The sequence below is a fragment of the Dreissena polymorpha genome, chromosome 3 (assembly GCF_020536995.1).
Source record: "Dreissena polymorpha isolate Duluth1 chromosome 3, UMN_Dpol_1.0, whole genome shotgun sequence".
In the NCBI taxonomy this organism is placed as follows: domain Eukaryota; kingdom Metazoa; phylum Mollusca; class Bivalvia; order Myida; family Dreissenidae; genus Dreissena; species Dreissena polymorpha.
In genome coordinates, this window is record NC_068357.1 from 11,010,101 (window position 1) to 11,026,260 (window position 16,160).

Consider the following 16,160-nt stretch of genomic DNA (forward strand, 5'->3'; position numbering starts at 1 on the left):
ATAAAGTTGTTAAAACTGTTTAAACTCGATGTTGTGTTAGTGAATCTTTAAGAGAAGAAGCTTCTTGGATAATGTCACTTTAGCTTCTTACTTCACAATCTTTTTGTTCAACATGTAATTAAATACACTTTAAATTATAAAGTGGATTGCAATACAGAGAACGCAGAAGAAGCGCTTACATTTGTACTTAAAAAGAATGATGTTTGAAGTTGTCAGCATTTTCATGGTGAACATTTTGATTGTATGGCCCCAATGGAAAAAATACTTTGTTACTAATTTAAATTTTAGCAAACACCTAATATTGCTTTTAAGAATGAGTTATTTTGTTTCTAAAGTAAAAATATGTCCTAACCTAGAAAAGATACACTTTAAACATTTTATAAATTAAAATGATGTACTTAAAACTCCACTGTCTAAGAAAAAGTGGATTATTTATAAAACAAAGAAAAATACACTTCCGAATTTAAAGAACATGAAAAAAGGCTTCATCTGTTTCAAATTAATTAATGCAATAAAGTGTACTCTTTAGAAAATGCAGACAATTCGCTTAAACAAGTGCAGATAAAATGCAATTTTTTAAGTGCATTTTGGTAAAAATCACATTTCATTTTCAGAAGGGTTACTGCTGATGCAGATATTAGAAACAATGATATGACACAATTTGAGATTCCAGTATTTCTTCAATATTCTAGGAACACACTGTTATGCGAAGTTGGAATAAGACATCAATTTGGGAATAAACAGTGTTTTTTCAACACTGCAGTACATGCAGTTTAATCTGTTATTAATTTGTACAAAATATAAGTAAAATAGACACTATTGCATATATAATTGTATCATTTCAATTGATTTCACTGGGTGTTTAATTTGATTTTTTCTTAAATCCTAAAAAAATGAAACCCTGTGGATGTGTGCCTGCACACAGTTTAAAAATACAATGAAAATAATAAAAATACTATCACTGTGTAACATTAGAAAAGTACAAATAATACAAAAGTATACACAGTATTTAACAAAAATACATTCAGAGCATGAAATGAATTTTTATATGCAAGTATCTATTTTACTTATAATTTTGTCAAATAAATAAACACAATAGGAAAAAAAGCACATTATAATTGTTGAAAATATGTTATATTCAAACTTCACATAGTGTAACTTTGTATAATTTAACATTACAGTTTTATATTGAACTGGATGGGTAGCTATATTTTGAAATAATAGCAATACAAAATGCATTTTGTCAACCATAAGTATACCATTTTAGGACTACTGCTCATAAATAGGCGTTGGTACATGTATGTATATGAAAATGTAATTAATGCAAATTTAATACACTTGTGTGTACTTTTTCAGTTTTGTTTATTCCAAAAAGTTAATTAAATTATTTGAAAATATACTTAAAACACAATTAAAATGCACTTATGGTTACCTACTTATTTTCTGATGAAGTGCATTTTTCACAAGGAGAAATAATTTTTTTAATACACAAAAATGAATGTATGCAGGAAACATGCAGGAAAAACAAGAAATGTGTTTGTCGGAAACACTATGTCCCCTTCTGCGCCACTTTCATTTTGTATGCTCCCCCAAAAAATTTTGGGGGAGCATATAGTCGCCGCTTCGTCTGTCCGTCCGTGTACAATTTTTGTCCGGGCTATTTCTCAGCAACTAATGACCGGAATTCAATGAAACTTTATGGGAAGCTTCACTACCAAAAGGAGATGTGCATATTATCAGCGGGTTCTGGTAGGATGATTTTTCACAGAGTTATGGCCCTTTGAAATTTTATATATAAATATTCTTGTCCCCCCAACTACTGTGCCCTCACGACGTTTCCTTTTATCTGAATATATAGTGCAATATTGTGACCAAAAACAACTTTGGGGAGCATCACCCGTCTCTGACGGTTTCTTGTTTTTACCTTTGACCTTGAAGGATGACCTTGACCTTTCACCACTAAAAATGTGCAGCTCCATGAGATACACATGCATGCCAAATATCAAGTTGCTATCTTCAATATTGCAAAAGTATTCATAAAATAAGCGATTTGGGCCACATATATTTGACCTCTGACCTTGAAGGATGACCTTGACCTTGACCTTTCACCACTAAAAATGTGCAGCTCCATGAGATGCACATGCATGCCAAATATCAAGTTGCTATCTTCAATATTGCAAAAGTATTTATAAAATAAGCGATTTCGGCCACATATATTCGACCTCTGACCTTGAAGGATGACCTTGACCTTGACCTTTCACCACTCAAAATGTGCAGCTCCATGAGATACACATGCATGCCTAATATCAAGTTGCTATCTTCAATATTGCAAAAGTATTCATAAAATGAGCGATTTTGGCCACATATATTTGACCTCTGACCTTGAAGGATGACCTTGACCTTGACCTTTCACCACTCTCAATGTGCAGCTTCATGAGATACACATGTATGCCAAATATGAAGTTGCCATCTTCAATATAGCAAAAGTTATTGCATAAAAAAAGTTATTTGTTTTGAAACAAAATTATTTAAGATAATTAATTTAAACTAAGCATACATTGAGAGTTATATGAACATAAATTATTGATAACACACTTCTTCTCTAAGTAAAAACATTATTATACCATATGTTGCCTTTTTTCATTATTTATCTGTAAAAGTGTTGTATGCATTTCTTCACTTAAAATACAATGTCTTTCATACTTGGTACTCAAGTTAAAGGTTACAGTTTATGGGAGGGCCCCAATTGCAATATTGAAGATAGCAACTTGATATTTGGCATGTATGTGTATCTCATGGAGCTGCACATTTTGAGTGGTGAAAGGTCAAGGTCATCCTTCACAAGGTCAAGGTCATCCTACAAGGTCAAACATCATATAGGGGGACATTGTGTTTCACAAACACATCTTGTTTTACATAGCATGTAAACTATACACAACTTTTGTTTTGTTAAATATATCATACATTCATATCAGGGAGATTGCTACCTGTGTAATATGAGTATTTGTCAATTATGGTTTCTTTGGCCATACGCTGTAACTAAATAAAAAAGTTTCTGTACAGAAACATGTTTTCATGGCGATATTGCATTGAAATGAGATGTGTAGGTAGCCTATATGCTGACCTAGCTTCAGGATTGCAATTGGGGCTAGTTGGGTCAAAGTCACTGTTACTGACAGAAAAACACTGTTTTGCCAAATAACTTGAGTTTTGATGAAGGTAGTGTGTTGTTTGGTAGCTAACACGGAGACCTAGCTCAGATTACAGTTAGTTAAAAGTCAAAATAAAAAATTGATGCAGTTAATAACTTCAGTTCAGTTTGAAGATTTCTTCTGTTATTATTATATGTTTAAGCTTACTTGAAGACCTTGCTTCTGATTGGATAATTATATAGAATTAATAAGCTTTGAATCATGGTGGTTTTGTGGCATGGCCATGTTTTTTGTTAACATTCTATATGTAAAAAATGACAATTGTTTGCTCATTTTGACCATGAAGGGGGCATATGGTAGGTGCACTGTCTTTTTTCTTTGAGTCCATCAGTTTAGATTATGTTTTAGCATGTAACTTTTGATTCCATGATATGATTTTTATTTTACATGTGGTTATTATTTCCATTTGATCAAACAATATTCTCATACAGCTCTCATATCTCTTGGTGAAAATGGTCAAAGGCAGAATACAAAGCCTTAAAAAGTAAGTCACATTTCTTTAACGAAAGACAGCCTTTAGGTTAACCAGAATTATTCTACTTATAATGTCTCTGGAGTTGAGTTGTTCTAATATGAAAGAAATCTCTTAAACAATTTATTTTCTTAGACTGACATTAATAATTTAGTAAAAAAGAAGCCAATTATACACTTGCTTTTATGTTCCTGAGGTTGCTGAACATTATTAATACAAAATTAGCATGAACCAATGATTTACAAAAAGTTATTGATGACAAATGATTGCAGAAATACTGTGGCACTTTGTGACTATATTGCGTCACGGCGTGTAAAATGATAATCTATTGTTTCGCAAAGTTCGTTTTAAGTCGCGTTGTGTAATTTTTTGATTGACTTAAATGTCCCAGATTCGTAGATTATTCATCAGTTTGCATAATAAGGCAACAAGTCTTTTTGTAGCATATAACAACTTTTATTCTTGTTTAAATATTGTATTGTAAATGTATTTTATTCTTATTTGTATTGTAATTCTTCTTTAAGAAATTGAGACAAGAAATAATCAGAAAAGAAATAAACAAGATACTCCAACACAAAATATAATCCGTCCAGAAAAACAAATGTCCAAATGTCCTTCTCTCTTGCACTATCCAGTGAAGCCAGAAATTGGGATATTCACTTGTGCTTATTCAAAACCGCTTGGCTTGAATGGCTCGCTGCCTTGGCTCGAATGGCTCGCTGCCTTGGCTCGAATGGCTCGAATAGAGGTCTCAACACGGTCCGTTTTATACAAAAATGGTGACCTTGGTGCTGACCTACTTGTTTTAGGGAGTAAACAGCGTTATCCATCACATTAACATAAACTCATAACCATTAAAAATATAACTATAAACGGGATATAAAAATGTCCATTAATTTTTGGTCGTTAAATTATTTCTTACTATATAGGCTTATTTAACCTGTTTATATAAGCTGTTTTCATAATCAGTTCGTGTATAATAAATATTTTATTGACCGCTAGATATAGTCGAATGTGCGTCATTCCTATCCTAAATGTATTTCGCTCGTGACAATGCATCTCATGTTACTAAAATAGTGATGACCATATAGAAATAGTGTTACAATACTGGTTAGGGTTTCTTAAAGCATTTTCTGTTAACTTTAATGAATTACTCCCTAAATTATATGTTTCATAATTTGTTTTCGGATCAAGGTAATTCTACAAAACATTTATAATTCTGATGTCTATTCTTGGAATTCAAAATAAGATCTTCTTTACTAATTTTAAATACCACTTTTTATCAGAAATTTGCAGATATTAAAGTAGGTTTTTGTTTTTAATTTCAATAGGTGTATAGCCTATTTTCCAGTATATTCAGCCACTATTCAGAGTTCATTTACTTTTTTTATCACATGCTATACCCTTATTTTTTTATATTACACATGTGTTATATAACATTTTTAAGCGTTTTCATTGGCTTAGTTTTTGTTTATTGACCAATCGCATTTTGTTATTTTGCTGAAATGACGTTGCAACGTCAAATGACGTCATGAAATGTAAACAACATTTGGGATTTATCATTATGTTTGCGTAAATATTTAATTTGCTCATTTAAAAGCATGTGATAAAAAAGATCTGACACTCTTTGTCATATCATACAATATTTTATTAAACTCGTAAACTCGTCCAGGAAATTTGTTAGTAAGCTCGCCAAAGGCTCGCTTACTTACAAAATTCCTGAACTCGTTTAATAAAATATGGTATGATATGGCAACTCATGCCAGATCCTATATATATGTGAATGAAATATATGAATGAAAACATTTGTATTAAAAGTAAGACATTTAATAAACATTATATGTCTTTACAAAATTAAGGCAAAGTATTTTACATTTTAGGTACTTCCGTAGTAACAAGAAAATTCTAGGATGGCATCTTAGCAACCCAGTGATTTAGCAGTTAATATAAAATCCTATCAATCTGTCATGTCATCATTTTTGTAAGAAAACATTTTATAATTGTAATATTTTTTAATAAATCAATAAATTTAAATTGTTTTCAAACTATATATAATATTAACATCTTATAATTGTAATATTTATTTTTTTTGCATCTTTCTTATGTATATAGCTGTTCGTGTGTATATACTGTACATGTTATTATAGTATGCTATTATTTTTTGTTTATTTATAATCAAATTATGTTTATATTTATTTCATCAAATTACCATTGATATTTAATTACTCATGTATGTTAAAAAATGTTGGTGTACATTAAAGTATAAAATTGAATTATCTTGTAATTATTAAAATACACAAATATATATGTTTATATAATTATTGGTTTTTATTGCATATCTGAATTAAAAAAAACTTTTAACAGCATATAATTGAATCAACTGTTAAGGCAAAAGATGCACGTTTAACGCACATGTGTGCTTTTTGTGAGTGCATTTTTTGCTGCCATTCATGTGCGTAAATTGTGCGTTTTGTGTGGGTTAAAACTGCGCTTAACGTGCGTTAAATGTGCGCTTTTTGTGAGTTAAATGTGCGCTTTTTTATTTAAAAAGCGCACATTTAACGCACATAAAAGCGCACATTTTACACACATAAATGGCAGTCAAAAACGCACTTATAAAAAGCGCACGTTTAACGCACATTTAACGCACATAAAAGCGCACGTTAACACACATGTGCGCTTTTATGTGGGTTATAACTGCGCTTTTTGTGAGTTAAATGTGCGCTTTAAAAAAAAAAAAGCGCACATTTAACTCACAAAAAGCGCACATTTAACTCACAAAAAGCGCACATTTAACGCACTTAAAAGCGCACATTTTACACACATAAATGGTAGTCAAAAACGCACTTATATAAAAAGCGCACGTTTAACGCACATTTAACGCACATAAAAGCGCACATTGAACACACTTATAAAAAGCACACGTTTAACGCACATAAAGTGCACATTTATCCACAAAAAGCGCACATTTTCTTGTTTGTTTGTTTTTGTTAAAAACTCACTCGGTAAGAAAAAGCGCACAAAAAACGCAGTGCAAATACCGCCACGTTTAACGCACGCAAAACGTACGTAAAACGTACATTTCACACACTTTTTTGAGAAGGGTAGTTAGAATGTTGCACATCTTGTTTAGAGCAGAATCTTGAGGAATCTGCAGACATTTATTGTGAGACATGTTTGAGGTTTTATTGTAAAAAGTGTGTAATCCATCATGGTCAGTTGTTTACAAAACATAAAACATGTGGAAGGGGAGATATTCAGAAATGGCCAGTTTTAAAGGCGGAGGAGGATTTTCTCAGGATGTGTGAATTTCATGAGGATAAAACACTGGCACAGTTTTGTCATGACCACAGTCAGCTGTGCTGCTCTGATTGTGTTTTAACAATTCACAGGTACCAACTAGTAATTTATATTCCTTTAGTTATAAATAATTGATTTTCACAATTTTGAAAGATATGATTCATGCGTTTACCTGAGCCTTACACATATACTTCCCGTAAACAGTGATTGTGTTTATACATTGTGAAACACATTTAATCTCAATATTTGCAAAATTTGGCTTTTGAAATAAGATATCTTGATTATTCTGGATTATTGGGGAATAGACAGAAAATGTATGTATTAAGAGATAAGCATGGTTGTTTTTAACAACTTTTGTGGATATATTGTATTGGAATATCCTTGTTTTTAAACTGTCGTTTTGGACAGGAAAACATTGTAAGAAAGATTATTATTATGGGAGTCGGAATTAAAGCTGCTCATAATAATTTGCGAGTAGAAACTAGTCTTAAGATAATAAATTTGATCCCTGTCACAGGGATTACGGTTGGGTGACATTCTTTCAAAGTTTTAAAGTACTTAAAATAGCTCGAATATTTGGCTGGCGGTATATATTTCTACTACAAGATATTTAATTTTGTTGTGGTCTAGTGCTTTTCTGGAAACCATAGTACACGGAGGAAACCCACTCTGTCTTCAATGATGACCACGAACCCAATGTACATGCATCAACGGGGATTAAACTTGTGTCACCAACACGGGAAGCAAGTGTACCAACCATTGCACTAACCAGACAGCCTGTCTCTTAATAAACACACATTTATGTGTTTATCTCTTACCAGTACTTTTTTTAGGGATCTATTAATCATTATTGTTTCTATATTCATATAAACATATAAATGCACACAGATTTAACATTTTAATTACAATGAGCCTTCTTTCAAATTTGCATATGTATTATTAGTCACAAGGTGTACCATGATATTATACAATGCAATGAAAATTATTTTTATTTAAAAAAAGGTCTGTGGTGACCTTAGAAAGCTGTGCTGATTGAATTGTACCAGCCTAAATAAAAGGCATTTCACAAATAAAATTTGCTCTTTAAGATATTTATATGTCACTTAAATGTGTAACAATTAAAAGAGAATACTAAATTTTCATATTTTCATATAATATTAACAACATGCTTTGATTGCTACAGTAAGTGACAGATTCCTGTTAATTGTGTTTCAATATAAAAAAGTACATTGGGACTCTTGAGATTAGTGAGTAGGTTATACGTGCGGCTGAATATAAAGTATAGGAATTGTCTAGAATTGTGAAAACTCACTAGCAGGAAGTGTATATACTGTTCAAAGTGAAATGGGATTTCTTGGCAATATTATTTTAGTTTTTAATCAATCATAATTTGTATTTTATTTTCAAGTTATTTCTGTCTGTATATTCCTGAAAAAAGTATTAATGATTTAGATGCATATTATTACATTTTGGTGAAATAAAAAGAAATGTTTAAATTTAAGATTGTGTTTTGTTTATTCTAAATATTTTTTTTTATTTATCATTATTTTTATTTTATTTTCAAAGTTTTTTCTGTCTGTATATTCTTGAAAAAGGTATTTATAATTTATATGCATATAATAACATTATGGTGCAATAAAAATAAATGTATATGAATTAAGATTGTGTTTTGTTCATTCTAAATATTTTTTTATTTATCATTATTTTATTTTGTTTTCAAAGTTTTTTCTGTCTGTATTATTTATGACTTAGATGCATATTATTACATTATGGTGAAATAAAAATAAATGTATATGAATTAAGATTGTGTTTTGTTTATTCTAAATATTTATTTTATTTATCTTTATTTTTATTTCTTCAAGTTTTTTTCTGTCTGTATATTCTTGAAAAAAAGTATTTATTATTTAGATGCATATTGTTACAGTCATTCTGGTGAAATAAAAATTAATGTTTTAAATGATGGCTGCTCAATTAAATAATTTGAGCAACCATTCATCTCATCAGTGTCATCTTACATGACAAATCCAATTAGTGGTTCATAAGTTGATTACACCTTTCTAATCTAATCAATATCTTGGTGGGTGTAATGTCCAGGCTTAGAGGGTGTAATGACCAGGGGTGTAACGTCCAGGGGGTGTAATGACTGGACACCGTATACAAGTAGCATTCCAATCTTGGTAGATAGTGAACTATTTTAAAAGCACCATAACTATGAAACACTTATATAAGGCATATCGCAGTGTTCCACAGAAATGTTGCTGTTGATAATTCAGCATGATGATTAGACATTTCTAAATTCCATTTCCACTAACGACGTTAGTAACAATTCCAGTGAGTTCATGGACTTTGCACACAGTGAAAAACAACACTATTCCACTGTAACACGGTACGAAAGATTGATTTATGCAATAAATCGTCTATTGATCCCGTGTGAGCCATCTCGCTCTCTGTTCAATGTTTGTTATATGTGCTTTTTCTCAAATTTCCGCAACACATTACGAAAACAACACGGTGTAAACAACCTACCGGATGTTGACAGTTTGAATATAACCCCAAAGAAAACCGAATGTACAATAAAGAAATCGTAGATTGCGAGAGCAATTTACGAGGACATTTACGAGGGGGTTATTGAAACGGTTTACGATAATCGTAAATCCAATCGCAACTACTCGAGTTACGATAACGTAATATTTACGATACGATATCTTATTGAAACGATCCCCAGAGTTGCGACACCTTTAGGGTTTGGTGGGATGGAATGAGTGGAGAGATGAAATCAAATTGAAAATCGATAATTCCTAAAAAGAATTGGTACGAAAAAATATGTGGGTACGAAAATACAACAAATTTGGGTACGAAAATGAATTTGAGTACGAAAAAAAGGGTACAAACAAAATAAGGGTACGAAAAACTATTTTGGTACGAAAAAAATGGGTACAAATAAAAAATTAGTTACGAATTAAGTTGGGTACGAACAAAATTTGAGTACGAACAAATGGGTACGAAGAATTTTGGGTACGAACAAATTTGTGTACGAAAAAACTTGGTTACGAAAAAAATGTGGGTACGAATAAAAAATTTGGTTACGAAAAAAATAAGGGTACAAAAAATATAGGGAACTAAAAAAATTAGGGTACGAAAAACTATTATGGTACGAAAAAAAAGGGTACAAATAAAAATTTGGGTACGAAAAAATTTGGGTACGAAACAATTTGGGTACGAAAAAAATGGGTACGAAAAAAAATTGGGTACGAAAAAAATTGGGAACGAAAAATATTTGTGTACTAACAAATTGGGTACGAAAAAAAAAATTGGGTACAAAAAAAGTTGGTTACGAAAAAAAATTGGGTACGAAAAAAATGGGTACGAAAAAAATTGGGTACGAAAAAAAAATTGGGTACGAACAAAATTGGGTTTAAAATGTTACATTTTAGTACGAAAAAAATGGGAACGAATTTTTTTTTTGGTACGAACACATTTGGGTACGAAAAAAATGGTTACGAAAAAAAATTGTGGTGCGAAAAAATGTGGGAACGAAAAAAATGTGGCTACGAAATATTTTGGGTATGAAAAAAAAATTAAAGTCAAATTTGAACAAGGGCTGTTTGTAAAACATGCATGCCCGCCATATGGGCTGTCAGTTGTAGTGGAAGCCATTGTGTGAATATGCTTTTTGTCACTGTGACCTTGACTTTTGACCTAATGACCTGAAAATCAATAAGGGTCATCTGCCAGTCATGATCAATGTACCTATGAGGTTTCATGATCCTAGGCCTAATAATTCAGAGTTATCATCAATAAACCATTTTACTGTTTCGAGTCACTGTGAAACTTTAACCAAGGTTAAAGTACAATGAATGAAATATGGGCTGTCAGTTGTAGTGGCAGCCATTGTATGAATACGTTTTTTTTCACTGTGACCTTGACCTTTGACCTAGTGACTTGAAAATCAATAGGGGTCATCTGCCGGTCATGATCAATTTACCTATGAAGTTTCATGATCCTAGGCCTAATTATTCTTGAGTTATCATCAGGAAACCATTTTACTGTTTCGAGTCACTGTGACCTTGACCTTTGATCTAGTGAGAAGAAAATTTATAGCGGTCATCTGACAGTCATGATAAATGTACCTATAAAGTTTCATGATCCTAGGCGTAAGCATTCTTGAGTTATCATCCGGAAACCATTTTACTATTTTGAGTCCCTGTGACCTTGACCTTTGACCTAGTGACCTGAAAATCAAAAGGGGCAACCTTTCTCAATCATTAGGTCATGCGCTGAGCAACGAAAACTTGACAAAGTTTTCCTTAAAACAAAAGACGAATTAATATTTAGATTTAGTTCACAGAACAAATCGGTTTAAAAAAATATATAATGCAATGCTTTTGGAGAATTATCAATTTTTGATTTCCATACTTGAAGATAACAATCTTTTATTCCTGTTTTGAACAGATGTATTAAATTGTCTTCATGCCCAACATCTTGACTAAATCCATAACTAAATAGTAATTCTCTGATATGACTAGCCCAAGTCCTTCTACCTGCATCATCTAACTCTTTTAACCTTAAATAACACTGTTTAGGATATCTATGGTTTTCCATACGGGTAATTTTCAACCAGAACTTTATGCTTTTTGGGATATATGTTATACATAAAGGAAGTCTACCATATTCTCCTAAAGCTAAGATATCAGGTGTGTTTTGTGGTAAATTACAATATTGTTTACAGAATTTTATTTGTACTTTTTCAATTTTATCTTCATATTATGAATAGCCCCATATTTCGGATCCGTAACAAAGTATAGGTTTAATAATAGCATCAAAAACTTAAAAATAATATACAGAACATAAATGAACAAATTTATGTTGATATTGAAATATAGAAGCAATTGATTTTATACTTTGCAATGCTAACATTTCTTGAGTTTTTGACCAAAGAAGTTTTGGAGTAAAATAGACACCAAGATATTTATAAAATGACACAACTTCAATATTTTCTCCACAATATGTCCATTTTTCAGTTTGTTTAACAACACCACCATTTCTAAATACGATGATTTTTGTTTTATCAAGATTAATTGTTCTATCAACAGATTTACAGAATTGTTCAATGGCATTAATTTACCGTTGCAGCCGTTTGATAGTATCAGAGAAACCGGAAACATCGTCAGCAAACATTAAAGCAATTAACTCATTTATATTTTCAGAAACATATATACCATGTCCACATTTTGAATGCAGATATGTAACTAAGTCATTTATGAACATGGAAAAAGTTATGGGACTGGCCATACAGCCCTGTCTCGTTCCAATATAACATGGGAAAAATTCCGTAAATCTGTTATCAACCTTATCAAATGATTTCAACTTGCTATACATTGATTGAAGAATAACCAAAAATTTACCATTAACATTTTTTCTTCCAAAAGCATTCTACAATTTTTGATGTTGTATGCTATCGAATGCTTTTGCAAAATCTACAAAAATACAATAAAAACGACCTTTTTTACACAACTTAAATTATCCGCCTATAATTCACAATTCACAGTTTAAATCACTTTTTCTCTCCGCCAAAAATAAAGATTTAGGTTTCCAGTGCAGCAACCAATTGTGAAAAAAGATATATATTGTTGTCATTTTGTTTAAAGCGGGTATATACGATTTTGTCAAATATTTATGAATTTATATAAACTGTGTAAAAAAACTTATTATATATATATTTCAATATAAATTAAAATAAAAGTTAAGAAGAACATGTGTCGAAAAATGCGAAATAAGCCAGATATTTAATTCGGAAATTGAAAACGGCTGTACAGCCGAATTCGCCAGCATGTATAGCATACATGTACGATGTGCATCTAAACTTACGAGGGGTGTTCCAGAAGTTTGTGGAGTTTCGCTATAACTTTCATTTGGTAACATAAATAGACAAACAAATAGCATGTTAAGAATATTTCGTCCTTTCCAAATATACTCTCCAAATATCATGGAAATACATAAAACGATAAATATATATCAGAGATTTAAACATGTGCACAATGCGCACACCGACGCACGTGTAACGTTTCTGTTCAACGTCAATGACGTTATGAAGTTAACAACTGTCAAATCTTTTCCACATAATCACCTCCAACGCGAATGCACTTTATGTGTCGGGAAATCCACTTGTCAAAAGTGTCTCTATACCAGTCAGCGTCAAAAGACGACACGATTCGCTTTGCTGCAACTGTAAGTTCCTGTTTACTTGCAAAGCGAATACCGCGCAACTGTGATTTAACTTCCGGGAAGACGCGGAAGTCCATAGGGGCCAAATCCGGGCTGTAAGGAGGACTTAGGCGCTGTAACGTGAAATTTGCCGTAAATTCTGTTTATCAACGACATTTAAACCAAATTTAAATTCGCGTAACGCTCATACTTATAATAAAATACACGCGTGCGCCTCATGTCGTTACTGAGGTCTCTATGGCAACGCGTTTCAAACGCGCTTTATGGAATTCGTGCATTTTTAGCTTATATATCAAGTCCGTGATAATTGGTTCGTATAATATGTAAATTTCATTGACTTTAACCAGCACACTAATAAGTTATAGCGAAAATCTACGAACTTCTGGAACACCCCTCGTAGTTTAACGGTTTATAATACAAAGACGAATGCTTCGGTTATTGTAGAAAAAATATGTACGTCACTATCGGCTCGGGGCGCTAATTTGTCTTTGCTGCATTTTATGAAATTCGGCTTTAATGTATAATTTTTCTTGCCTATTTTGTGTTATTGTAACATATTTTATCAATATATTACAATTAAACACATATAAAAAATCGTATATACCCGCTAAGTTATCTCTTTTACATAAATATGAGGATAAATAGTGCACACACATCTTGACCTGTGCTTTAAAACACACTCTTTATACATTTAAATGGGTTGTATGATTTCAAACTTGCGATATAAAAAGCTATAACATAATTTTGAAAACTGAGTAGCATCTAAGGTTATGCAATAGCGAACAACTTCAGTGCCTTCAGCGCTTTGATTTGTAATTGTTTATAGGATTGATATTCCATAACCTACATGTGTTTGGTTGGCTAAACAGAACTTTGCACTTATAGCCAAATTAAAACACTATATCAGCAATATTAAAGCCCTTTCAAGGTAAGTCATTATTTTCGTCAAGTACTTTGCACCTTAGGCCACTCCAAATTGAGTTCGGCTTCCTGCGCGAGCAGTCCATGTTTCTCTGTCGTGACCGTTTTAACAAATTGCGGTGAAAAGTTTCTGCAGCCAACCCTTAATACTATAAACACATCTTCAACGTGTACTGTGGTTTATTGGAATGTGTTTGTTTACTTTTGAACATGCAACTATCAGCAGATACCGTTCAAGCATGTTCAATTTCAAACAATTTCGGGAAACATGACTTAAGTTTTTTTTAAATTGTTTTTCTTCATTAAATGGGCATATGGTTAGTATTTCCCTATATGAATGCAAATTTTTCCTATAACACAATTTTAAGTGAACAAAAAATAAACATAAAATCATTAAATGCTGGTTTGAAAAGTTTCACAGGGACAATATTTTATAATATTAAAATACATGAATGACGGAGCATGTTTAACAGCTAGGTCTGTGTTTTTCAGAAACATCAAATAAATTCTTTGTAATGTGTAAATTTCAGAAATATCATACTAGCCAACGATATTCCCCTTTTAAAATAAGGTAGGTACACTTGTTTATATGCAGGGGTTTTTCTGCCTATTTTGGGAAAAAGAGTCTGACCAAATTGGGATTTTTTTATCGACAAAATTGGCCATTTCAGGAATTTTTGCTTCGATGAAACGGCTCATTTGGGAAAAAAATGGAAATTTACCTTGTTTTTAACATCTGAATATCTGCTAAGTGGTCTAAACAAAGCCGTCACCGTGTGGCATAATACTCACAACGGCGTAATATAACTCAATTAATTTTGGAATGTTGTTTGTAAAAACAATTAGTCTTTTGGCCTTTCAGCAGGCTGTGTATTAATTTCAGTTAATTGTAGTTAAAGTGACAGGCCTTATTCGAGTGGCTAACGACATTAGACACGTGCGGTCATTGATGCAATTAAATGATCGATTATCTACCGCACATTATATGAACAGAACAGAGCAGAACACAATTTTATTACACATAAACTTTACAGTTTATAGTGTTAAACAAAAATAGTAATACAAAATACATGAATATAGTAAGTGGATTTAGCAGAAAATTTATGGCTGAACTATACAGATACTTTAACAAAATTTGCTTTAAATCACATGTTAACAGAGTATATTGCTATATAATTTTACTACTTTTATAATCATTAATACGGTAACATATTAATTGTAAATTTGAAGGAGCATAGAGAATAACAGTGTGCATCCAAACCACATACATTTTTAGTAGCAACGGCACAATTACAAATTATAGTTGAACTTGTATAATATACATCAGCATAGTCTTTATTCAGTAAAATATAAAAATAAGTTTAATTTCGAAATATAACAAGAATTATACTTTCGAAGGAGCACATATTATACATTCGAATCACAATCCCAAAATCAGGTATCAAAACAGTACTGGATAATACATACAGTTAATATGAATGCAACATCTATATCCTCATATACTAAAACAATACATGTTCAAATATATATATATATATATATATATATATATATATATATATATATATATATATATATATATATATATATATATATATATATATATATATATATATATATATTATTCATATGAAATAATATATCATTATATAATAAAAACAATACATGTTCAAATATAGCATATCACATGATGTCATATCGTGTTCAATACACATTTTAAACTATAAAACGAATACATTGAATAAATTATACAGTATTATAGATATAACGATTGCGAATCTTGAGTGCTTCTGAAATAAACTTTCCTAACATTAGCATTTTTTTTTCTTTTCTGTAGTTAATAATTTTGTGAGTTTGACCATACTAGGTCCGACTCTATGAAGTTTTTTATGTAGTTTTCTCTTATTTGGGCAAATTTAGAGCATTTCAACAAAAAGTGGTATTCATCTTCTATTTCATAACTGTCACAAAATTGGCAGAGCCGCAAGTTTTGTTCAAATCTATTATATCTTCAAGTCTGTATTATCAGG